This window comes from Bombina bombina, chromosome 8 (assembly GCF_027579735.1).
Source record: "Bombina bombina isolate aBomBom1 chromosome 8, aBomBom1.pri, whole genome shotgun sequence".
Lineage (NCBI taxonomy): Eukaryota > Metazoa > Chordata > Amphibia > Anura > Bombinatoridae > Bombina > Bombina bombina.
In genome coordinates, this window is record NC_069506.1 from 310,410,223 (window position 1) to 310,436,057 (window position 25,835).

Sequence of the window (25,835 nt, forward strand, 5' to 3'; positions counted from 1 at the left end):
AATCTGCAGGGGGCGGCATTGCACCAGCAGCCCACAAGAGCTGCTGGTGAAATGCTGAATACGGAGAGTGTTTTGGTGATAATAGCCAACTTCCGGTTTAACGGAACCCTTCACTTCCGGTTAATACTGCAGATACCAGGAATGGGTGATATCCTCAGTCGATTACTTTAGATAAAAGGGTTTAAATTATGAGAAAGATGTATACGATCAGTGAAATAATACTACTTTATCTTTAGACTTCAGTTCACACTATTCCATTCTATATTATTTCATTCTATTTCATATATAAACAAGTTAGAACTTCCGGTTGGAATATATCCGGGTCATAGGATTTAAACAACCACTTCCGGTATCAATCACTTTTTGGCGCCAAAGGGCCCATAGTTTAGACATAATTAATTATATATAAGGAGCTAACTCACCAACCATATACTAGTCTTGAGAAAGGCCCTACAGGTGGGCCGAAACGTGGTGGCAATATATGGTGAGATACATTTCAATTGTTTATAAGTTTATTTAAACAATACTGCTCTATGTTGTTATTATTTCTTTTTCATAGGATTTGAAGAACCACATATTCACAACATTTTATTATCCACTAATTGGAGCATTAACACTTTGTCATTTTTTCCATTGGAATTTGCAATTCTTTGTTTTTGGAGTTGGGACATTTATACAGTAAAGGCTTTTTACACATTTTTCACATTTTTAACGCATTTTTATTTTTCACCTTTTTCGATTTTGGACCATTTGGATTTTTTATATATTTTTTATACTTTTTTGCAAATCATGTGTATCACCAAGTTTTCTGCTTAGATTTTTGAACCCAGCTATAACTATCTGGACTCAACTCATTTTTTATTCACCTATTACTTTTTCACATCCAGGAGGAGTACTGGGACACTAAGACACTATCATCACTGTTATTAATCAGCATCTTGTTTTGTTTTTAATATATATCTGTAAGGATTCCACTCCTGGTTTTCCTTTTTTTTCTTCTACAGCTCACCTTACACCTCTATTTAAGTCATGTCTCCGCCCCAAACAAGTGCTTAGTTATTAACTTCATATCAGCTAAGCTCTATGCATCCATTTCTTAACCTGTGCATTATTTCATGAATTGAAGATATTTGCTACTACAAGTTATTGGATTACAATTACCAGCAGGAACTGTTACTACAAACTGCTACCCAGTGAACGAATTTATTTCATCTAAGTTACTTTTACTCTGAGGATTGGATCTTTTTCATCAGACACCTGCAAGCAGTACAAACCGGGACTTTCAAGGAATAACCGCAAGTAACATAAAATCTTAAGTTGCTGCCACACAGTTAACTGATATAATTGCTGCAATTGTTATCATATCGCTACTTCTGTTTCAATATAACTTTTTGTAACAAACCAGTTTCACTGTAACGCTACGGAACAGCTCTGACGTCATCAGCAGGGGAACTCCTGTGTACTTGACACGCCCCTGTCAGCAGCTGCAGATTTCTGTGTTCTCTCTCACTACATATTACTCGGTTACTACTACAATCAGGTTTAACGGTGGTTAGTCCACATAACTCTTGCTACCTATCTAAACAAAGGTCTCAATATTGAAATTCACTGCTTATCAATTCTGAATATTATTTCATAAAATCTTGTACTTCATTTTCAGTTATAGTTTGGAATATTGCTACACATTAATTGTAGCTTATCACTACAAATATATACTCATACTTCAATTCATCATATATTAAAACTCACTCTGAATCATCACAGCCTATGCTGAAATAATAGTCTGTATTTCAAAGTGAAACATTCACACTTTAAGGCAGTTGAGATCCAACATAATAAAACTCATTACAGAATAACTAAGCCATTATTATGGATCCAGCCGAACTCCCACAAATTGTCTTTAACCTGTCACAAAGGGTAGACCAACTCAGCCAGGGTCTAAGAGAATTACAATTGGAAAATGAGACTTTGAGAAACGTTATAAAAGATTCCATTAATCCTAAACTACCAGCCCAAGAGACCTCTCCTGAACCCTTTGTTGCTCCTCCAGAATATTTTCAAGGAGACAGAAATCAATACCGCCACTTTAAGAATGCTTGCCTTCTTAATTTTTCTCTCAAGCCTAGGACCTATCCAAATGATAGGGTGAAAGTTCTCTGCATGATAAGCTATTTAAGGGGAGAACCCCGTATATGGGCTGACACACTATTTGAAACTAATAATCCGGTCCTATCATCCTTTTCGACATTTCTTAACGTCATGGATGAATTGTATAATGATACCAACCTCCAAATTACAGCTGAGAGCAAAATGAGGAAACTTAAACAAGGTTCCAGACCTGTGGAATATAACATAACTGAGTTCAAACAGTACTCCATTGACTCCCAATGGAATGCCATAGCCCTCAGAAATCAATTTAGGCTTGGTCTTTCCGATGCAGTCAAGGATGAATTAGCCAGAACAGAATTGCCAGAGACACTTGAGGCTCTTATGAAATTAAGTAGCCATATCGATAGAAGATTAAGGGAGAGAAGATCAGAACGACAATACTCAGACCAGCCATATAAAAAGGAAAAGGTTCCCAGTCCTAACCAACCTACTCTTAGGTCTACTAGTCCCAGCGGAGCTGAAGCTATGGATATCAGCATCTTCAGGGGTCCGCTATCACCGGATGAACGTATGAGAAGAAAGACCCGGGGCCTTTGCATGTATTGTGGTGATCCAGCTCACAGTCTTAAGGACTGCCCTATCATACCTCAGAAAAAGAACAGTAAGTGTAGCACTAACTTTACCTCTCAAGTAGTACTTAATAAACCACTTCACTGTTCTCTACTTTTGTCTTTACAGTGGGCAAGTAAACAGATCTCAGTCCCTGCTATCGTTGACACCGGAGCTCAAGGCAACTACATTGACAGCTCATTAGTCTCTATCAATAAAATACCACTGATTAAGAAATTGTCTCCTATTTCTCTTCGTGTTGTTGATGGCTCTGAGATTTCTTCTGGACCTATTACACATCATACCATTCCTCTTTCTGTCACAACATTAAACAATCATCATGAATATCTCTCTTTTGATGTGATTACATCTCCATTATTTCCAATTGTTCTTGGGTTGGCTTGGCTACAACTACATGAACCTCAGATCAGTTGGAAATCTTTAGACATACATTTAAACTCTCAATATTGCCAACAAACTTGTATTAGGCAGTCACTACTTTCTCTGAACCCCACTCCTGACATTCTTGTACCAATTGAATACAGTCACTTTGCTGAGGTTTTCAGTAAAAAAGAGGCTGAAACACTTCCTCCTCATCGATCCTATGACTGCCCCATAGAGTTAAAACCAGGTACAACTCCACCTATAGGACATTTATATCCTCTATGTCAATCCGAATTAGACCATCTGAAAAGCTATTTAGATGAGAATTTGAAGAAAGGATTCATTCGTCCTTCTGTCTCACCAGCTGGTGCTGGTATGTTTTTTGTCCGAAACAAGGATAACTCTTTACGCCCTATTATCGATTTTAGACAACTAAATAAGATCACCATAAAAAATCGCTACCCACTGCCACTCATTCCGGAACTCATAGAGAGACTAAGACATGCCACTATCTATACTAAATTGGATCTGAGGGGCGCATACAACCTTGTACGCATCAGAGAGGGGGATGAATGGCTCACGGCTTTTAGAACAAGATATGGGTTGTATGAATACCTAGTTATGCCTTTCGGACTCACCAACGCACCAGCAACCTTCCAATTCTTTATAAATGACATTTTTCATGATTTACTCGATATTTGTGTCATAGTTTATTTAGATGATATTCTGATTTATTCCTCCAATACTACTGACCACATCAAACACGTTAGTTGGGTTTTATCTCGTCTCCAGGTTCACCGACTTTATGCCAAACTGGAAAAATGCATTTTTCATACTACAACCATAGATTTCCTGGGTTATTCCATCAGCCCTGAAGGCATTCAAATGCAAGAAGGAAAAGTTGAGGCAGTAAAATCCTGGCCAACTCCTATGAACAGAAAAGATCTACAAAAATTCCTCGGATTCAGTAATTATTACAGGAAATTCATCCGGAATTTCTCGAGTATTTCGAAACCTCTTACCAAACTTACTAGTTCCAATTGCGTGTTCAGATGGTCGAAAGAAGCTGCTGATGCTTTCAATTTCCTCAAGGAGTCCTTTTCCTCAGCTCCTATTTTAAAGTATCCTGATCCCGATCTACAATATATATTGGAAGTGGATTCTTCGGATTATGCACTCGGTGCAGTCTTATCACAACGTAAGACACTCAAAGAACCTCTATTTCCTATCGGCTTCTTTTCAAAAATTATGTCCTCTGCAGAAATGAATTACTCCATAGGGGATAAAGAATTACTCGCCATCAAAAGAGCTTTGGAATTTTGGAGACATCTCCTAGAAAGTACATCTCATCCCATCATAATTTATACAGACCATCGTAACCTTGAGTTTCTACAGAACAACAAAACTTTATCTGGGAGACAGGTTAGATGGAGCCTCTTCTTCAGTCGTTTTGATTTCCAGATTTTGTATAGACCTGGATCGAAAAATGGAAAGGCAGATGCACTCTCCCGCAGAGATCCTAGACCCATTCCTGAATATACACCTAGTTGTATCCTACCACCCTCTAAATTCCTCGCTTCATTATCTATATCAGTTCCAGACTATGAAGCCGCCTTAGGGTTGGAAAAACAAGCACTTCTGAACTCCCTAATTAAGAAAGATGGATTATATTATCATGGTTCTCAAATTTACGTACCTGAACCACTCAGAGCACAAATTATTAAAGAACACCATGATCCTCCCTTACTTGGTCATGTAGGAATCAGACGCACTAAGGAATTAGTAAGCAGAACTTACTGGTGGCCATCCATGGAAAATTCTATCAAGCTCTACATTCAGCAATGTATTACTTGCTCAGTATCCAAACCCGAGAGAAGACCTCCCTATGGACTCCTCATGCCTTTGGACATACCCAATTCACCCTGGGCTCACATTGGTATGGATTTTATCGTAGAATTACCGCCAAGCTCTGGTTTCACCACCATTTTAGTTGTTACTGACCACTTTACTAAAATGGCACATTTCATTGCTTACCACAAGTTGCCTACTTCTTCAGAAACTGCACATTTGTTTCTGAACAACATTGTAAGGCATCACGGTTTACCGACTGTTTTGTTTACAGACAGAGGTAGCCAATTTACCTCAAGGTTTTGGAAGACACTCACTACAAGTCTGCAAATTGAACAACGGCTAAGTACTGCTTTCCACCCACAAACGAACGGACAAACTGAAAGATTGAACCAATGGCTCGAACAATACTTACGTTGCTACTGCTCATACCATCAACATAAATGGTCATCTTTTCTTGCTATGGCAGAATTTTCCTACAATAACACTATCAACAGTACCACCAATTACTCTCCCTTTTTTGCTAATTATGGGTTCAATCCTAGATTCAATTTTCAGCATTCCTCTTCTGAAAATACACCATCTGTTGACGAATTACTACAACGCCTATCTGAAAACTTCCATCATCTATCTACTAACATACAGCATGCACAAGCATCTCAGAAAAAGTATTATGACTTAAGACGTAGAGTTGCTAGAAAAGTATGAAGTAGGAGACTTCGTGTGGTTGTCAACCAAAAATATCAAGTTACATCTTCCCAAGAAGAAATTGGCTAGTCTATTCATAGGCCCATTCAAGATCACTCACATAGTAAATGAGAATGCAGTTACCTTGGATCTACCTGATAATTTGGTAATACACCCTACCTTCCATGTCTCTTTACTGAAGCCTTATACGGGTCGACACCCTCCTACTCCTCTCCTTCCTCCTGATCCGGTATGCCTGGACACAAACATGTACGAAGTTCAGGATCTCTTGGATTCCAGATATTATAATGGTGAACTTCAGTATCTAGTGAGATGGAAAGGGTTTTCATCTGACGAAGACTCTTGGGAGCCTCATACTCATATTGATGCTACAAGGCTTGTTGCACGTTTCCATAGACGTTTTCCCCACAGACCAAAACATCCAGCCGTGGTCGGCTTGCTTGAGGGGGGGGACGTGTAAGGATTCCACTCCTGGTTTTCCTTTTTTTTCTTCTACAGCTCACCTTACACCTCTATTTAAGTCATGTCTCCGCCCCAAACAAGTGCTTAGTTATTAACTTCATATCAGCTAAGCTCTATGCATCCATTTCTTAACCTGTGCATTATTTCATGAATTGAAGATATTTGCTACTACAAGTTATTGGATTACAATTACCAGCAGGAACTGTTACTACAAACTGCTACCCAGTGAACGAATTTATTTCATCTAAGTTACTTTTACTCTGAGGATTGGATCTTTTTCATCAGACACCTGCAAGCAGTACAAACCGGGACTTTCAAGGAATAACCGCAAGTAACATAAAATCTTAAGTTGCTGCCACACAGTTAACTGATATAATTGCTGCAATTGTTATCATATCGCTACTTCTGTTTCAATATAACTTTTTGTAACAAACCAGTTTCACTGTAACGCTACGGAACAGCTCTGACGTCATCAGCAGGGGAACTCCTGTGTACTTGACACGCCCCTGTCAGCAGCTGCAGATTTCTGTGTTCTCTCTCACTACATATTACTCGGTTACTACTACAATCAGGTTTAACGGTGGTTAGTCCACATAACTCTTGCTACCTATCTAAACAAAGGTCTCAAAATTGAAATTCACTGCTTATCAATTCTGAATATTATTTCATAAAATCTTGTACTTCATTTTCAGTTATAGTTTGGAATATTGCTACACATTAATTGTAGCTTATCACTACAAATATATACTCATACTTCAATTCATCATATATTAAAACTCACTCTGAATCATCACAGCCTATGCTGAAATAATAGTCTGTATTTCAAAGTGAAACATTCACACTTTAAGGCAGTTGAGATCCAACATAATAAAACTCATTACAATATCTTTTTATTATTTTCTATCGTCTTTCTATTTATGATTGATGCATTGTCATATGCTTGATATCTAGCCTCAAGTATCGATTACATGTTTTTTGCCATTTTGTCTGACTGTCTTATTGTTAATCGTCATATTTAAGAGACGTTTTACCATTGTATTAATGTTGGTCATGGATCCATGCACTATTTTATGATATTTTATACTTTGTTATTAAACTTTTAAGCCAATTTGAGACAGCCTCTATCATATGTCAATTATATGTACAGTACCTATATCAATCATCTGATTGGACCCTTATCACCACTCCCCTTAGACCTAGCCTGTGTTTAGGAGCTCCTTCAGACTCCTTTTTGCTGTATTCACATATCTGTGGGTAGTTAGGGACCCACTCTGTTTAGGAGCTAGAGGTCATTATCCAATTTGCACTGTAAGATACTAACCATTAACCTATCAATCTATCATCTATCTATATATATATCTATATCTATCTATCTGTCTATGTATCTATCTATAAAATATAAAATGTATTGGAAAAAAGTGACACTAAGGTTGGCACCATATGCACTAGCTGGATGCTGATCTGGAATACATCTGGAAGATGATTGATAGGGACACTCAATAGATACCAATCAGTGCCTGGGTAAACTCTGTGATTGGCAACTGGTGCATACAAGTGTTGCTGCTCATGCCACTGAAAAAAGACCAAAACAGATATTCAATGTTGCTTAGCAGCAGCTGCTATACAATAGTGAGCAGAGGCTGTACAACTCCAGCATATTAGTAACTTGATATTACCTTTTTTCCTTCTTTACACATTAAGGGCTAGATTATAAGTGGCAGGCTAAGCGTAGTGCACAAGCAATAAGCGGTATTTTGTGGCTCCTTGCGTGTGTCGGAAATAGCGTGTGTATTAGGAGTTGAAAGTAAATGCGTTCACTTGAGCATAATTGAATTTAATGCAGGTCGGGCTAGCGCAACTTCAGAGCTCCGATTAATTGTTATCTGAGACTAAAATGTTGCACAAAACACATAAAAAATACATTAAAAAGTACAGTAATACTCATAATAACACATCTACTAAAAAATATTTCAAAAAAATATTGCATAAAAAAGTTATAAGGGTTCAAAGATATGAGATCTCAGGTGTTAAGAAAAAAAAGGCAGGCAAAGGACATAGAGATACATACATATACATGTCTAAATATGTGGCCGTATTATTATTTTTGTTATTTTTTATTTGTATAGTACCGCAAAATTCTGTTGCAATATACCCATGATGATATCACTGTTACCATATTGTGAGATACAATAATATCATAAGGGGAATATGCTTGAGAAGACCTATATATTCATGATTATTATGGCTTTTGTCTCTTCCTAGACCCAGAAACAAGCTACGTCTGCCCATTTGTGCCAGCCTACCCCCTCTCAGTTTAACAAGCTAGTGCACACTCTTGGTTTTAATGTCACATAGCAGACACAGTGTAAAACCTCCCCTGACAGACAGAAGCTGCAGATCGATCGGAGCGGAGGAGTCTTTGTGGTGCTCACTGTCAGATCAGATAATCATATCATTCAAAGCAAATGTGCATTCCTATGTGCTTTATATACCCCATACACCCTCCCCAGAAAATTCCTGATAAATACATATATAACTCGTCTGGTTGCTCATTAGCCACCCCTCACTAAGGGACTGTTATACTGATACTATTAACCTTCCTATGAAAAATAATGCAATTCTGCCCATTTTACATGCAGTCAACATTTTTTTTTCAGACATCAACCTCTGTGCACGGATTCGTAAATGACTACCTTGTTGTGAATTCTACGCTGATAAAATTCAAGTCTAAATGGCAGCGCCATCCCTCAGCTTCATTCCCCGAGGGGCAGTTCCTCTGACCTTTTTGTCATTCTGTTGGGTCTCTGGAATATTTTTTTATGTCTCCTACTGGAACATTTCAGTTAAATTCTCAGTTTCCTTTAGAAAACCTAGATCACTTTGACATAGCCATGGAGAGTTTAAATGATACTCTATAGGGATTCACAATATTCTGCAGATCATATTCCTTCCAGATGGAAATAAATACAATTAAACGCATTGCTTAAGTGTATGCCTTACTTGTGTATTGACAGGCTAAGCAATATACTGTTTTATAAAGGATTTCTTTTTACTAACAGAGACCAGTGACTTTATTTCAGACATAGGACATACAATAAATTCACACTGTAACTGGAATGTAGATCATTTCAAATTCCATTTAAAAATATTTTTGCAATATATTTATGTTTATACACAGGCTTGTTCAATATCTTTAGTGATATCTTTTTCATCTGCTTTAACATTTTAAAGAAAAAGGCACTTACCTCACTAGTATCTCAGAAATACCATCCTGCACTTCATAAAGGTTATATTTTCCAAAATCGTCCTACTTCTTGTGTATCATACAGTTAAAAGTTAACTCATGATTTGGATATAGAATACAATTCAATTTGCTTTGTATTCTTGGTATCCTGTGCTAAAAAGCATACCTAGTAGGCTCAACAGGCAGCAATGCATTACTGGGAGCTGGGTGCTGATTGGTGACTTCAGACAAATGCCTATTGTCATTGGCTCACCTAATGTGTTCAGCTAGCTCCCAGTAGCGCATTGCTACTTCTTCAACAAAGTATACCCAGAGAATAAAGTACATTTAACAACATAAATAAATTAAAACTTAGTTTAAAATTGTAGGCTCTAGGGGGTGTGCCTTGGAAGCGGCCATGACAGGCGGCATAACATGAGGCTTCAGCAAAAGATCTAACTAATCTAATAAATATCTGGCAGACAACTCAGCATCCTATCTCTGCATTGGTATATTTAGATAACCTAACATAAGATACACAACTCACTACAATTATTGCTGTATATTTGTACAGTTGAACCAGCTGGAGGCCTAACACGAATACCATGCCCCCTCCCCCATGCTACAGGGTTCTAATTTAAGAATGGCAACTCAAACAGGAGAGGAGGACTTTGCTACAGAGCTATGCAATCTATTATTAAATATGGAGCGAAAACTGTGCCATAACTTTCATAATCTTACTTTAATACTTAGAGGGGAAGACTTGGAAGATCCCTTATTAAATGTTGAGGAGCCAGACTCTGGCCTCTAGTTATCAAGCTCCGTAAGGAGCTTGATGGCCCCTGTTTCTGGCGAGTCTTCAGACTCGCCAGAAACAGCAGTTATGAAGCAGCGGTCACAAAGACCGCTACTCCATAACCTGTCTGCCTGCTCTGAGCACGATCGGGTTGATTGACACCCCCCTGCTGGTGGCCTCTTGTGAGCTGCTGGTGCAATGCTGAATACGGCAAGCGTATTGCTCGCAGTATTCAGCGAGGTCTGGCGGATCTGATCCACAGTGTCGGATCAGGTCTGCCAGATCTTAATAACTAGAGGCCTCTGACTCATTTGCAGGCATCCAGCTGGCGACGGACACATCCATGCCTGCGAACATAACTACAGAGCCCCAGCCAGTTGTCTAACAACTGGCAATAGCTAGATACAGCAACTCTGGCCTGGGAAGAGATTCGCCCTCGGTGGTTTGGCGGGGAGGTGCGGCTGACCTCCCGGCGGGCTACCGATACAACCTGGAGCCTGATCTTACCCCACTAGCTCCCAAGTCAGATGCATGGCTCCAGAGGGTAAAAGCCTTATTACAATTTCCCCATTCAGCTCTTCGCCTGCACTGAAACATCTAGGGACAGTCGCCCTGGAAAATACGCTTCACTTGTACGCTTCCGGACAGGATACAATTCTCCCCACTAACCGATCAGATGGATGGCCAAAACAGACTTTAACATACCATGCGAAAACCCAGAGAGAGTTGCTTTGTATTTCATCTCTGTAGTGTGCATTGACCTAATTCTGATGCTTGTAGCTTTGTTAATGACTTACACAGGAACCGGATCCCTACCATTATGCACCACTCGCCCACAGATCGGGTATAGTCTAAAGACAGTCTTCCCCCAACCAGGGGTCTCTTCAGTTCAGTTCACTCAAATTTGTGCCCAAGCATATCTGGTGGGGACTTTGTGATAGTTTATACCTGTCTCACGGCGGGATCTTCATGAAGCAGACCGATCTCCAGTTCATAGAGACATTGTGAAACATGAACTTACATAATTTGCCACATAATTTGCTTCCTTAACAGCCTTAGAAATATTATCATTACCTTTTTTTTTTAAATGTCTTTTTAAGTTCCCTTAGTATACCTGGGATCACATTGGTGAGATGCGCTACTGTTATATGAATCTATCTAGACCAGTGGTTCTCAACCAAAGTGAGCTCAAGGCCCGGTAAATTTTAGCTAGACATGTCCAAGGCCCGATATAGATATAGAGATATATATATATATATATATATATATATATATATATAAAAGCAGCAGGGGCGGGCTGATCTGCCAGGCAAATAGGACCTGGGCTGAGCTACCAGCAAGTAGGGGGGCCCACAAATGGCATCTCCACGGATCCTTGTGCATTCCTTAAGCTGGAGTTTTCAGTTGCCCTATCAGTAACTAAGCAAATAAGTGTGGGTTTAGTGGGGGCCCTGGCGGGGGTCTGTCGCTGTGAGGGCCATAGAGTGTGGGGTCTGGCCCTTTCTCTGGACCTTAATGTTGGGGGTCCTGGCTCTGGAGGTTGAGGGGCCTGTTGGGGGCAGGTCAGGGAGGCTACCATGTTCATTTGCATAAAATGTAATACATTTTGGTCAGTGTGAGACAGTGTTCCTGGGGCCTTGATTGGTCTCAGTCTTCCCCTGGTGTGCAGTGGGGTAAGAGTGTGCAGTGGGTGCATGACAGGTCGGGGCCCACCAGCAGGGCTATCGCGGCCCGGTACTGGGCCACGGCCCAGCTGTTGAGAAACCAGGATCTAGACTCACTAGCCTCAATAACACCCCTTTAAGAAATCCAGACAGAATAACTTTGTATATGGGGCAACATACAGCACCACACACTAATCTCTACACCACCAATTTAGTATGGTATGTGCTACTGAACGACTGCTCCTGTTAGTTACTATCAGCTAGATTACGAGTCTTGCGTTAGCCTTAAAAAGCAGCGTTAAGGGGTCCTAACGCTGCTTTTTAACGCCCGCTGGTATTACGAGTCAGGCAGAAGAGGGTCTACCGCTCACTTTTTTTCCGCTATTTTAGCTTACCGTAAATCCCCTTACGTCAATTGCGTATCCTATTTTTTAATGGGATTTGCCTAACGCCGGTATTACGATTGCCTGAAAAAGTGAGCGGTAGACCCTCTCCTGTCCAGACTCCTACCGCATATAAAAGTCAGTAATTAAGAGTTTTATGGGCTAATGCCATAACATAAAGCTCTTAACTAAAGTGCTACAAAGTACACTAACACACATAAACTAATTATTAACCCCTAAACCAAGGGCCCCCCACATCGCAAACACTATAATAGCCTGTAACACAACGTCAGTCCCGCAGTCGTAAAAATTATGTTTTTTCATGGGACTTCCATAGTGCTGGTATTACCAGTTTTGCGTTATAGCCTAAAATGACAAGATCCATAACACCATGTAAAGTCAGTAGTTATGAGTTTTACGCTACAAAGCTGTAACATAAAACTCTTAACTAAAGTGCTACAAAGTACACTAACACCAATAAACTACCTATTACTCCCTAAAACGAGGGCCCCCCACATTGCAAACACTATAATAAAATTATTTAACCCCTAATCTGCCGACCGGACATCGCCGCCACTTTAATAAATGTATTAACCCCTAAACCGCCACACTCCCGCCTCACAAACACTAGTTAAATTTTATTAACCTCTAATCTGCCATCCCTAACATCGCCGACACCTACCTACATTTATTAACCCTAATCTGCCGCCCCCCATTTTCGCCGCTACTATATTAAATTTATTAACCCCTAAATCTAAATCTAACCCTAACCCTACCCCCCTAACTTAAATATAATTTAAATAAAATGAAATTAAATTACTACAATTAAATAAATTAATCCTATTTAAAACTAAATACTTACCTATAAAATAATCCATAAGATAGCTACAATATAAATAATAATTACATTGTAGCCATCTTAGGGTTTATTTTTTATTTTACAGGCAACTTTGTATTTATTTTAACTAGGTAGAATAGTTATTAAATAGTTATTAACTATTTAATAACTACCTAGCTAAAATAAGTACAAAAGCACCTGTAAAATAAACCCTAACCTAAGTTACAATTACACCTAACACTACACTATAATTAAATTAATTACCTAAACTACCTACAATTAATTACAATTAAATTAAATAAACTAAATTACGAGAAAAAAAACACTAAATTACACAAAATAAAAAAGAATTATAAGAATTTTAAACTAATTACACCTAATCTAATCCCCCTAATAAAATAAAAAAGTCCCTCAAAATAATAAAATTCCCTACCCTATACTAAATTACAAATAGCCCTTAAAAGGGCCTTTTGCGGGGCATTGCCCCAAAGTAATAAGCTCTTTCACCTGTAAAAAAAATACAATACCCCCCACCATTAAAACCCACCACCCACACCCCCAATCCTACTCTAAAATCCACCCAATTCCCCCTTAAAAAAAACTAACACTACCCCCTTGAAGATCACCCTACCTTGCGACGTCTTCACCCAGCCGGGCACAAGTGGTCCTCCAGAGGGTCCGAAGTCTTCATCCTATCCGGCCAGAAGAGGACATCCAGATCAGCAGAAGGCTTCATTCAGGCGGCATCTTCTATCTTCATCCTTCCGGAGCGGAGCAGGTCCATCTTCAAGACATCCGACGTGGAGCATCCTCTTCATCCGACGGCCGATGACTGAATGACTGGTCCTTTAACTATCAGTCAATCGGAATTAAGGTAGGAAAAATCCTATTGGCTGATGCAATCAGCCAATCGGATTGAAGTTCAATCTGATTGGCTGATCCAATCAGCCAATAGGATTGAGCTTGCATTCTATTGCCTGGTCCAATCAGCCAATAGAATGCGAGGTCAATCCTATTGGCTGATTGCATCAGCCAATAGGATTTTTCCTACTTTAATTCCAATTGGCTGATAGGATTCTATCAGCCAATCGGAATTCAAGGGACGCCATCTTGGATGATGTCACTTAAAGGACCAGTCATTCAGCCGTCGGCCGTCGGATGAAGAGGATGCTCCGTGTCGGATGTCTTGAAGATGGACCCTCTCCGCTCCGGAAGGATGAAGATAAAAGATGCCGCCTGAATGAAGCCTTCTGCCGGTCTGGATGTCCTCTTCTGGCCGAATAGGATGAAAACATCGGACCCTCTGGAGGACCACTTGTGCACGGCTGGGTGAAGACGTCGCAAGGTAGGGTGATCTTCAAGGGGGTAGTGTTAGGTTTTTGTAAGGGGGGATTGGGTGGGTTTTAGAGTAGGGTTGGGTGTGTGGGTGGTGGGTTTTAATGTTGGGGGGGTATTTATTTTTTTACAGGTGAAAGAGCTGATTACTTTGGGGCGATGCCTCGCAAAAGGCCCTTTTAAGGGCTATTTGTAATTTAGTATAGGGTAGGGAATTTTATTTTTTTTTTTTTTTTTTTATTTAATTAGGGGGATTAGATTAGGTGTAATTAGTTTAAAATTCTTGTAATTATTTTTTTATTTTCTGTAATTTAGTGTTTTTTTTCGTAATTTAGTTTATTTAATTTAATTGTAATTAATTGTAGTTAGTTTAGGGAATTAATTTAATTATAGTGCAGTGTGAGCTGCAATTGTAACTTAGGTTAGGGTTTATTTTACAGGTAAATTTGTATTTATTTTAACTAGGAAGTTATTAAATAGTTAATAACTATTTAATAACTATTGTACCTAGTTAAAATAAATACAAAGTTGCCTGTAAAATAAATATAAATCCTAAGATAGCTACAATGTAACTATTAGTTATATTGTAGCTAGCTTAGGGTTTATTTTATAGGTAAGTATTTAGTTTTAAATAGGAATAATTTATTTAATTTTAGTAAATTTATTTAGATGTATTTAAATTATATTTAAGTTAGAGGGGTTTTAGGGTTAGACTTAGGTTTAAGGGTTAATAAATTTATTATAGTGGCGGCGACGTTGGCGGCGGCAGATTAGGTGTTAATAAATTTAATATAGTTGCGGCAACGTTGGGGGGGCAGATTAGGAGTTAATAACTATAATGTAGGTGTCAGCGATGTTGGGGGCAGTAGATTAGGGGTTAATAATATAATGTAGGTATCAGCAATAGCGGGGGCGGCAGATTAGGGTTTAATAAGTGTAATATTAGGGGTGTTTAGACTCGGGGTTCATGTTAGGATGTTAGGTGTAGACATAAAATTATTTTCCCCATAGGAAACAATGGAGCTGTGTTAGGAGCTGAACGCTGCTTTTTTGCAGGTGTTAGGTTTTTTTTCAGCCAGCTCAGCCCCATTGTTTCCTATGGGAAAATCGTGCACGAGCACGTTTTGCCATCTTACCGCTACCTTAAGCAGCGCTAGTATTGAGGTGAGATGTGGAGCTAAATTCTGCTCTACACTCACCTTTTTGCGGATAACGCCAGGTTTAAAAAAACCTGTAATACCAGCGTTACTTTAGGTGAGTGGTGAGCTGAAACTAAGCATTAGCAATGCACCCCTGTTACCGCAAAACTCAAAATCTCTCCGTATGTGTTTAAATTACAGGACTAATTATTATTACTACCCTTAGTACTTGAAAGTAACATAATATTTAATCAGGCAGACTACGGTATTGATGAATCCCATAAACTTCTATTGCACTATCTCTGTGCTTTATTGTCATGAAATAACATATACAGCATTTCTGAATCTGTTTCCCTTATAGTACTAGAACTGCTATCATTGTTATCCTTGAGCCCCTTTGTTCACTTGTTTAGCATGTCTTCGTTGATTCCAGAGATGGGTCCAATTAATACCTGAATGCTATTGGTATTGCCAGCTTTAATAACCTTTTTTCATATTCGCCTACTCTTACATATACTTACAGATATCCGTGCATCCTGGTTGAATCATGATACCACAAGCTAGATTAGGATTTCCAATATGATGCAGTACAATCTTGTAACTAGCCCCAGAACTTACCCCACTAGCAAACCCCTATAAGAACTAATACAGTAAACCCCTATAAGAACTAATTTGCTCTACTCAAACTAATATTAATTTTATTATTCTAGGATCTTAAATTATTTGACTCTGTATATTGTATACCTAAACATCTATGCACTCATCATTTTGTACGCCACTGCTATAGGTTGACTTATACTTACGAGCTACTATACTTCCTGGGCACGATTTAGAGACTAGATCCCTCGACTAAGCCCACTTCATATCAGAAACAATTACAGCGGCTAAATATTTAGCAATTCTGTACTTTATACACTGTAGCCCATCCTCACGGAGATCCTCAAGAATATAGCTCTTCTCCTCCTGAAAATCTCTGAGAATCTCTAGTCTCCCTTAGTTCGGCACTACATTTAAATAATATATATTTTTCTCAGTCACTCTCCATATATATAGCTCTCCTCTATCACTCTCTATTAAACCCCTCCATTAGTATTCTGCCACTTCCAAAATCCCTCCATAATTGCATCAGAGCGGCTCTTGCCCAGCTGCTTGCTATACATATATCACATAAATTCACCTCCAAAATCCTATGAACATATCATCAGATCCAAGAGTGGCCCCACAGGTATTCCTATGTATGTATAAAAAACTGAGACTCCATTGTAGCTAGTTTAGCACAATCACCCTTATGCACATACTTCATAATTTTTATCAGGCTCAAAGTATATAATCTTTATATCTTTTCACAAAGTATTTTACAGACCAAAGCATCCAATTTATGACCACCCATCTCTTGGCTACTAAGCTACCTGCTACCCTGTATACCCTGCCCAAGAATATATCTAATATGTTGTAGCGTTCATAGCGGTCTATATATATCTTTATTATTATGTATTTGTTGTGTCTGAACACAGTCAACGTGTTGTAATGTATACAAGTCTCAATGAAAAATTATGTTTTAAAAATAAAAATTGTAGGCTCTAGCTTAATCATTAATTAAAAAATATTGGGTTTATGCCCTTTGAGGCAGCCAATACATTTAAACCAGTTTCATAGACAGATGGTAAATGGTGGCAAAAAGAAGATTGTAAAAATAGTTTAAAATAGTCATTTGATGTTGAAACTAGACTTTGGGAAAACATCTCTGCTTCAATCCACCTGTAATCAGAGGATGTGTTATAAGTAAAAAACACTTTTATTCAATATCCAACAGTTAAAAGTTCTGTGCAATAAAAAACATATTACACAGCTCTTTATAATGCTCCTTGAATAATTAATAAAAGCTGTTTTACTTGGACATTCTTAGATTATGTTTCTATCTGTGATTCTGATTGAAATCTTTTTCACCCATGATGCCCTTCCAGAACCACTGTTCCTTGTGTGTTGGCACAATGTGCTAAATACGAGTCCATGTACTGTGAGCATGAGAAGGTGCAAGCTCACAGACTGCATCAGCAGTGACACAAGGCCATGACAAAAAGTGATCATGAAGGGCTTTGTTGTGTGAGCCTGCAACCACAAGTTAAAAAGCAGCCATTATAAGATCTTTGCTTCCTAAGCTCTCTGCAACCTCAAAGGTGGTGGAGTTAAAATATCCCCGATTGATTGACAACACTTGCGTGACTGGTTTGCAGGAGAGCATAGTTTCCACCAGCACATTTTTGTTTCCTGGCTATGAATACAGACAGACAGGTTCCTAGCCTGGGAATAACTTTTCAAAGACTCATTTTTGATCAAACACATATATTGCAAAGATTATTCTTTGAAAATTTGACTCATTTTACAAGTTTTATGTTCACAACAACATTGGGTTTTAACTTCAGTTCATGGTTAATAAATTGTGATTTCCAATTAATGTGTCCTATTAAAGATGGACATCAGTCTATATAAAAATCTGTAGTTCCACTACATCATCTGTGTTTCTGTCTGGTTGCACATAGTTAGCTTCCTGGCATGAAAGTTTGTATATTTGTTATCTTTAATTTAATTTAGTAGTAATGGATGCAGTCGGTGAGCTACAGAAGTTCTGCAGATGTTCAGTTTGGTTTGCAGATGTTCCTAAAATATTTATGGGTCTTTGTAGAAATGATACGGATATTAGCACAGAAATTGTAATATGTTATTTAGTAAAAGGGCAAATGTTTTGATGTGTACAGTTATAAAAATCTGTACCTGTTTGCATATGTCAGCTCTATTGTATTATTGGAGTATTTTTTTGCCAAAATGTTCAATTTAATTGAACAAATAAAAAGTATAAAAAAAATAACAGTCATTTTTTTTGTATTTACTGTAACTTTAATTTGGTATTTTAAAATGTATTACAGTTTGCTGTTTAAACAGATGCTCCTGTCCTAAATAAAACTACTTTTTGCTTTCAAGATGATGTAGACGTATTCTTCTTCACCAATAGATTTGTGGAATTTATTTGGGCTTGGGCATCTGTTTGTTCCTGTTAAATTTAATATAATTTAAATACTGTAGCTTTAAATTAACCTTTGTTAATGTAAAACTATTTATTTCATATCAGTGCTATACATATTTTTGTTGTTTAATTTTTCATTAAAAGAGATATAGATATTAGCAGGTTTAGACACAATTGTTTAATGGGAACTTATAAAGCTTAGGTAATATAAGGCTTATAAATCCAGGTAGCCCACTTGTACAGTATCATCTTCTATTCAACCCCTGAGATGTTATTTAAACAATTGGAAAAAATGCATTTTTACTGTCAATTTCAGAAATGCCTCATTGCTGTAGCTAAGGAACTGCAATGTAAAGTGTTCTATAAAATGTAAACTTACATAAATGTTTTCATTTGCAAAGGCCTTTTTATCAGGTGCTTAACACATTCAGCACCTTTATAGGTTGGTGCCTCTTTTCATTAACGTAGTTCTGAGACCCCAGAGAAGGCCGGAATGGAAGAACCAGCGATGGACACTAGTTGTCCCACATAGAAGACAAAGGAGATGCCCTTACAGACATGAAGATAGAAATCATGCATAGTACAAAAAAGGAAAGAAATAAGAAAAAAGGATCGCCTTCACTGGTCATATGCACAGAAGTTAGTCAAGTTTTACTTTGCTACCCTGTTTGGCTGGTTGTGCTAAGGAGAAGGGTGCAAATTGCCCCTCCCTGCTGTTGTCCATTCAAACCTAACCACATCCCTTGACATTATAGTTCTACCCTAAAGAACCCCCATGCCAACCAGCTCTGCCCAAAGAACACATAATGCTACTTTTCCACTAGCCCCAGGCTTTTACTAAAATATCCAAAATGTACTAGTTATTTTTATTGTTCAGAAGAATCACTATCGGCTAGATTTAGAGTTCTGCGGCCAAAGGGGTGCTTTTTTCCCCCCGCACCTTTTAAACAACGCTGGTATTTAGAGTTGTCTGAAGGGCTGCGTTAGGCTCCAAAAAGGGAGCGTAGAGCATAATTTACCCCCACTTCAACTCTCAATACCAGCGGTGCTTACGGACGCGGCCAGCTTCAAAAACGTGCTTGTGCACGATTCCCCCATAGGAAACAATGGGGCAGTTTGAGCTGAAAAAAAAACCTAACACCTGCAAAAAAAGCAGCGTTCAGCCAGTCCAATTGTTTCCTATGGGGAAACACTTCCTAAGTCTGCACCTAACACCCTAACATGTACCCCGAGTCTAAACACCCTATACCTTACATTTATTAACCCCTAATCTGCCGCCCCTGCTATCGCTGACCCCTGCATATTATTTTTAACCCCTAATCTGCCGCTCTGTACACCGCCGCAACCTACGTTATCCCTATGTACCCCTAATCTGCTGCCCCTAACACCGCCGACCCCTATATTATATTTATTAACCCCTAATCTGCCGTCCCCAACGTCGCTGCTACCTACCTACAATTATTAACCCCTAATCTGCCGACCGGACCTCACCGCTACTCTAATAAATTTATTAACCCCTAAAGCTAAGTCTAACCCTAACACTAACACCCCCCTAAATTAAATATAATTTTATTCTAACGAAATAAAATAAATCTTATTAAATAAATTATTCCTATTTAAAGCTAAATACTTACCTGTAAAATAAACCCTAATATAGCTACAATATAAACAATAATTATATTGTAGCTATTTTAGGATTTATATTTATTTTACAGGCAACTTTGTATTTATTTTAACCAGGTACAATAGCTATTAAATAGTTAATAACTATTTAATAGTTACCTAGTTAAAATAATTACAAAATTACCTGTAAAATAAATCCTAACCTAAGTTACAATTAAACCTAACACTACACTATCAATAAATTAATTAAATAAACTATCTACAATTATCTACAATTAAATCAACTAAACTAAATTACAAAAAAAATAAAACACTAAATTACAAAAAATAAAAAAAGATTACAAGAAATTAAAACTAATTACACCTACTCTAAGCCCCCTAAAAAAATAACAAAGCCCCCCAAAATAAAAAAAATGCCCTACCCTATTCTAAAATAAAAATTGTAAAGCTCTTTTACCTTACCAGCCCTTAAAAGGGCCTTTGTGGGACATGCCCCAAAGAAAACAGCTCTTTTGCATTTAAATAAACATACAATACCGCCCCAACATTACAACCCACCACCCACATACCCCTAATCTAACCCAAACACCCCTTAAAAAACCTAACACTAATCCCCTGAAGATCTTCCTACCTTATCTTCACCACGCCGGGTATCACCGATCTGTCCAGAAGAGGCTCCGAAGTCTTCCTCCTATACGGCAAGAAGAGGTCCAGACGAGGGTCCACAGTCTTCCTCCTATACGGCAAGAAGAGGACATCCGGATCAGCAAACATCTTCATCCAAGCGGCATCTTCTATCTTCTTCCATCCTGCGCGGAGTGGGACCATCTTGAAGCAGCCAATGCGGATCCATCCTCTTCTTACGACGTCCTAAGTCCGAATGAAGGTTCCTTTAAATGACGTCATCCAAGATGGCGTCCCTCGAATTCCGATTGGCTGATAGGATTCTATCAGCCAATCGCAATTAAAGTAGGAAAAATTTGATTGGCTGATTGAATCAGCCAATCAGATTCAAGTTCAATCCGATTGGCTGATCCAATCAGCCAATAAGATTGAGCTTGCATTCTATTGGCTGATCGGAACAGCCAATAGAATGCAAGCTCAATCTGATTGGCTGATTGGATCAGCCAATCGGATTGAACTTGAATCTGATTGGCTGGTTTGGACGGCTAATGCAGAACTCTAAATCTAGGCGATTGTTTTACTACAAGATACACAACATTTTATCTATAACACTAATACTGGAATTAGCCAGTATAACAATTCTTTCTCCCCCCCTTTTTGTGTATTGAATAAAAAGCAATTCGGCTAGATTACGAGTTTTGCGTTAACAGGGGTGCGGTGCTTACGAGCAGTTTATGCCCACCACTCACTTACAGACAGCGCTGGTATTACGGGTTTTTACAAACCCGGCGTTAACCGCAAAAAAGTGAGCGTAGAGCAAAATTTTGCTCCACATCTCACCTCAATACCAGCACTGCTTACATTAGCGGTGAGCTGGCTGAACGTGCTCATGCATGATTTCCCCATAGGAATCAATGGGGGAGAGCCGGCTGAAAAAACCCTGCAAAAAAGCAGCGTAAAGCTCCTAACGCAGCCCCATTGATTCCTATGGGGAAATCAAATTGATGTCTACACCTAACACCCTAATATGAACCCCGAGTCTAACCACCGCTAATCCTACACTTATTAACCCCTAATCTGCCACCCCGACATCGCCTACACCTACATTATATTATTAACCCTTAATCTGCCGCTCCGGACACCGCCGCCACTATAATAAACATATTAACCCCTAAGCCACTGCACTCCCGCTTCGCAAACATTAGTTAAATATTATTAACCCCTAATCTGCCATCCCTAACATAGCCGACACCTACCTACATTTATTAACCCCTAATCTGCCGCACCAACATCGCCGCCACTATATTAAAGTTATTAACCCCTAAATCTAAGTCTAATCCTAACCCTAACACCCCCTAACTTAAATATAATTAAAATACATCTAAATAAATATAACTATCATTAACTAAATTATTCCTATTTAAAACTAAATACTTACCTATTAAATAAACCCTAAACTAGCTACAATATAACTAATAGTTACATTGTAGCTAGTTTAGGGTTTATTTTTATTTTACAGGCAAGTTTGTATTTATTTTAACTAGGTAGAATAGTTATTAAATAGTTATTAACTATTTAATAAACTACCTAGTTAAAATAAATGCATAAGTACCTGTAACCTAAAACCTAACCTAAGTTACAATTATACCTAACACTACACTATAATTAAATTAATTCCCTAAATTAAATACAATTAAATACAATTCAATACAATTATCTAAAGTACAAAAAAAACCCCACTAAATTACAGAAAATATTAAGCAAATTACAAGATTTTTAAACTAATTACACCTAATCTAATCCCCCTAACAAAACAAAAAAAGCCCCCCCAAAATAAAAAAAAGCCCTAGCCTACACTAAATTACAAATAGCCCTTAAAAGGGCATATGCGGGGCATTGTCCCAAAGTAATCAGCTCTTTTACCTGTAAAATAAATTACAAATCCCCCCCCAACATTAAAAACCACCACCCACACAACCAACCCTACTCTAAAACCCACCCAATCCCCCCTTAAAAATCTTAACACTAACCCCTTGAAGATCACCTTACCGGGAGACATCATCAGCCAACCGGGCCAAAGTCCTCAACGAAGCCGGGAGAAGTCTTCATCCAAGCCGCGCGAAGTGGTCCTCCAGACGGGCAGAAGTCTTCATCCAGACGGCATCTTCTATCTTCATCCATCCGGCGCGGAGCGGGTCCATCTTCAAGACATCCGGCGAGGAGCATCCTCTTCCATCAAAGTCTTCTTACTAAATGATGGTTCCTTTAAGTGACATCATCCAAGATGGCGTCCCTCCAATTCTGATTGGCTGATAGAATTCTATAAGCCAATCAGAATTAAAGGGACACTGTACCCAAAAATTTTCTTTCGTGATTCAGATTGAGCATGAAATTTTAAGCAACTTTCTAATTTAATCCTATTATCAAATTTTCTTCATTCTCTTGGTATCTTTATTTGAAATGCAAGAATGTAAGTTTAGATGCCGGCCCATTTTTGGAAAACAACCTGGGTTGTCCATGCTGATTGGTGGATAAATTCATCCACCAATAAAAAAGCGCTGTCCAGAGTACTGAAAACAAAAAAAAGCTTAGATGCCTTCTTTTTATAATAATGATAGCAAGAGAATGAAGAAAATTGATAATAGGAGTAAATTAGAATGTTGCTTAAAATTGCATGCTCTTTCTGAATTACAAAAGAAAAAATTTGGGTTCAGTGTCCCTTTAAGGTAGAAAAAAATCGTATTGGCTGATGCAATCAGCCAATCGGATTGAGCTTGCATTCTATTGGCTGATTGGAACAGCCAATAGAATGCGAGCTCAATCCTATTGGCTGATTGGATCAGCCAATAGGGTTGAACTTCAATCCTATTGGCTGATTTCATCAGCCAATAGGATTTTTTCTACCTTAATTCCGATTGGCTGATAGAATTCTATCAGCCAATTGGAATTGAAGGGACGCCATCTTGGATGACGTCACTTAAAGGAACCTTCATTTAGTAAGAAGACTTCGATGGAAGAGGATGCTCCGTGCCGGATGTCTTGAAGATGGACCCGCTCCGAGCCGGATGGATAAAGATAGAAGATGCCGTCTGGATGAAGACTTCTGCCCGTCTGGAGGACCACTTAGCCCTGCTTGGATGAAGACTTCTCCCAGCTTTGTTGAGGACTTCGGCTGGTTGGGTGGAGACGTCTCCTGGTAAGGTGATCTTCAAGGGGTTAGTGTTAGGTTTTTTTTAAAGGGGGATTGGGTGGGTTTTAGAGTAGGGTTGGTTGTGTGGGTGGTGGGTTTTAATGTTTGGGGGGTATTTGTAATTTTTTTTACAGGTAAAAGAGCTGATTACTTTGGGGCAATGCCCCGCAAAAGGCCCTTTTAAGGGCTATTTGTAATTTAGTGTAGGGTAGGGCTTTTTTATTTTGGGGGGGCTTTTTTTTACTTTGTTAGGGGGATTAGATTAGGTGTAATTAGATTAAAAATCTTGTAATTTGTTTATTATTTTCTGTAATTTAGTGTTTTTTTTTTTTTTGTACTTTAGATAATTTTATTTAATTGTATTTAATTGTATTTAATTTAGGGAATTAATTTAATTATAGTGTAGTGTTAGGTGTAATTGTAACTTAGGTTAGGTTTTATTTTACAGGTACTTTTGTATTTATTTTAACTAGGTAGTTTATTAAATAGTTAATAACTATTTAGTATTTATTCTACCTAGTTAAAATAAATACAAACTTGCCTGTAAAATAAAAATAAACCCTAAACTAGCTACAATGTAACTATTAGTTATATTGTAGCTTTCTTAGGGTTTATTTTATAGGTAAGTATTTAGTTTTAAATAGGAATAATTTAGTTAATGATAGTTATATTTATTTAGATTTATTTTAATTATATTTAAGTTAGGGGGTGTTAGGGTTAGACTAAGATTTAGGGGTTAATAACTTTAATATAGTGGCGGCGACGTTGGGGGCGGCAGATTAGGGGTTAATAATATTTAACTATTGTTTGCAATGCAGGAGTGTGGTGGTTTAGGGGTTAATAGGTAGTTTATGGGTGTTAGTGTACTTTTTAGCACTTTAATTAAGAGTTTTATGCTACGGCGTTGTAGTGTAAAACTCTTAACTACTGACTTTAAAATGCGGTACCAGGCTTGACAGGAGAGGGTCTACCACTCACTTTTTGGAAGACTCGTAATACCGGCGCTATGCAAGTCCCATTGAAAAAATAGGATACGCAATTGACGTAAGTGGATTTGCGGTATTTCCGAATCTAGCCAAAAAAGTGAGCGGTACACCTGTATCTGCAAGACTCGTAATACCAGCGGGCGTTAAAAAGCAGCATTGGGACCGTCCAACGCTGTTTTTTAAACCTAACGCAAAATTCATAATCTAGCCGATTGCTATTTAATATTGTTTTTCTCTTTTATACATGACCCCCCCCCCCCATGTGTCTATCTACTGGTTCTGGGGAGTGTAAATGTGAAGTAAAATGAGAAGGGCAAGTTAAAAGGGCATGTAAAAATTGTTAAAGTGCTACAATGATGTCTGGTGTTGCTTAGAACACTTGAACACCACTGTGGTACTCCAACTAATTTAAATAGACACAAACATTTTCAGATTCTTATATGAAATATTAATCAGGTCTATGTTTAAAACAAAATTTATTTTAAAGAACAATAAGCAATATTTTTTAATTCAACATTTATCTTTAGGATACAAATAAAAACTCCAGACAGGCTCTTTGAAATGAAGCAGGAGGTAGAGAGGAGTCTATCCATTGAAAAAGAAATGCAGTAAGCTAAGTGTTAATATATTCAGGAAAGTTTCAGTCATCTTGTTTTTTTATTTATTGCAACACTACAAAAAGATTTGTAATTACAAGGGGTTATATGTCCCTTTAAAGGCAAATACTGTTGATTGTGTGTAAGAAATCAAAGGGCACTGTCTTTATTAGCAAAGAAACTCCTTCAAATGCACGGAAATAGGGCTTGTACTATAGGGAAACTATTAGAGGCCAAAATAAAAAATCCGTACCTGCTGCAGATATCATCACAAATGAAAAGTAACACCTGTGGGA

The 25,835-nt window shown here is 38.1% G+C and overlaps 1 long non-coding RNA gene across 1 annotated transcript; it reads left to right on the forward strand.

Annotated features, from left to right (window-relative positions):
• Positions 1-2,586: 2,586 nt before the first annotated feature.
• Positions 2,587-2,955, forward strand: LOC128638218 (uncharacterized). The gene is made up of 2 exons (XR_008399067.1): positions 2,587-2,770; positions 2,848-2,955. It is a non-coding gene; the product is annotated as an uncharacterized LOC128638218 (long non-coding RNA).
• The last annotated feature ends 22,880 nt before the right edge of the window (positions 2,956-25,835 follow it).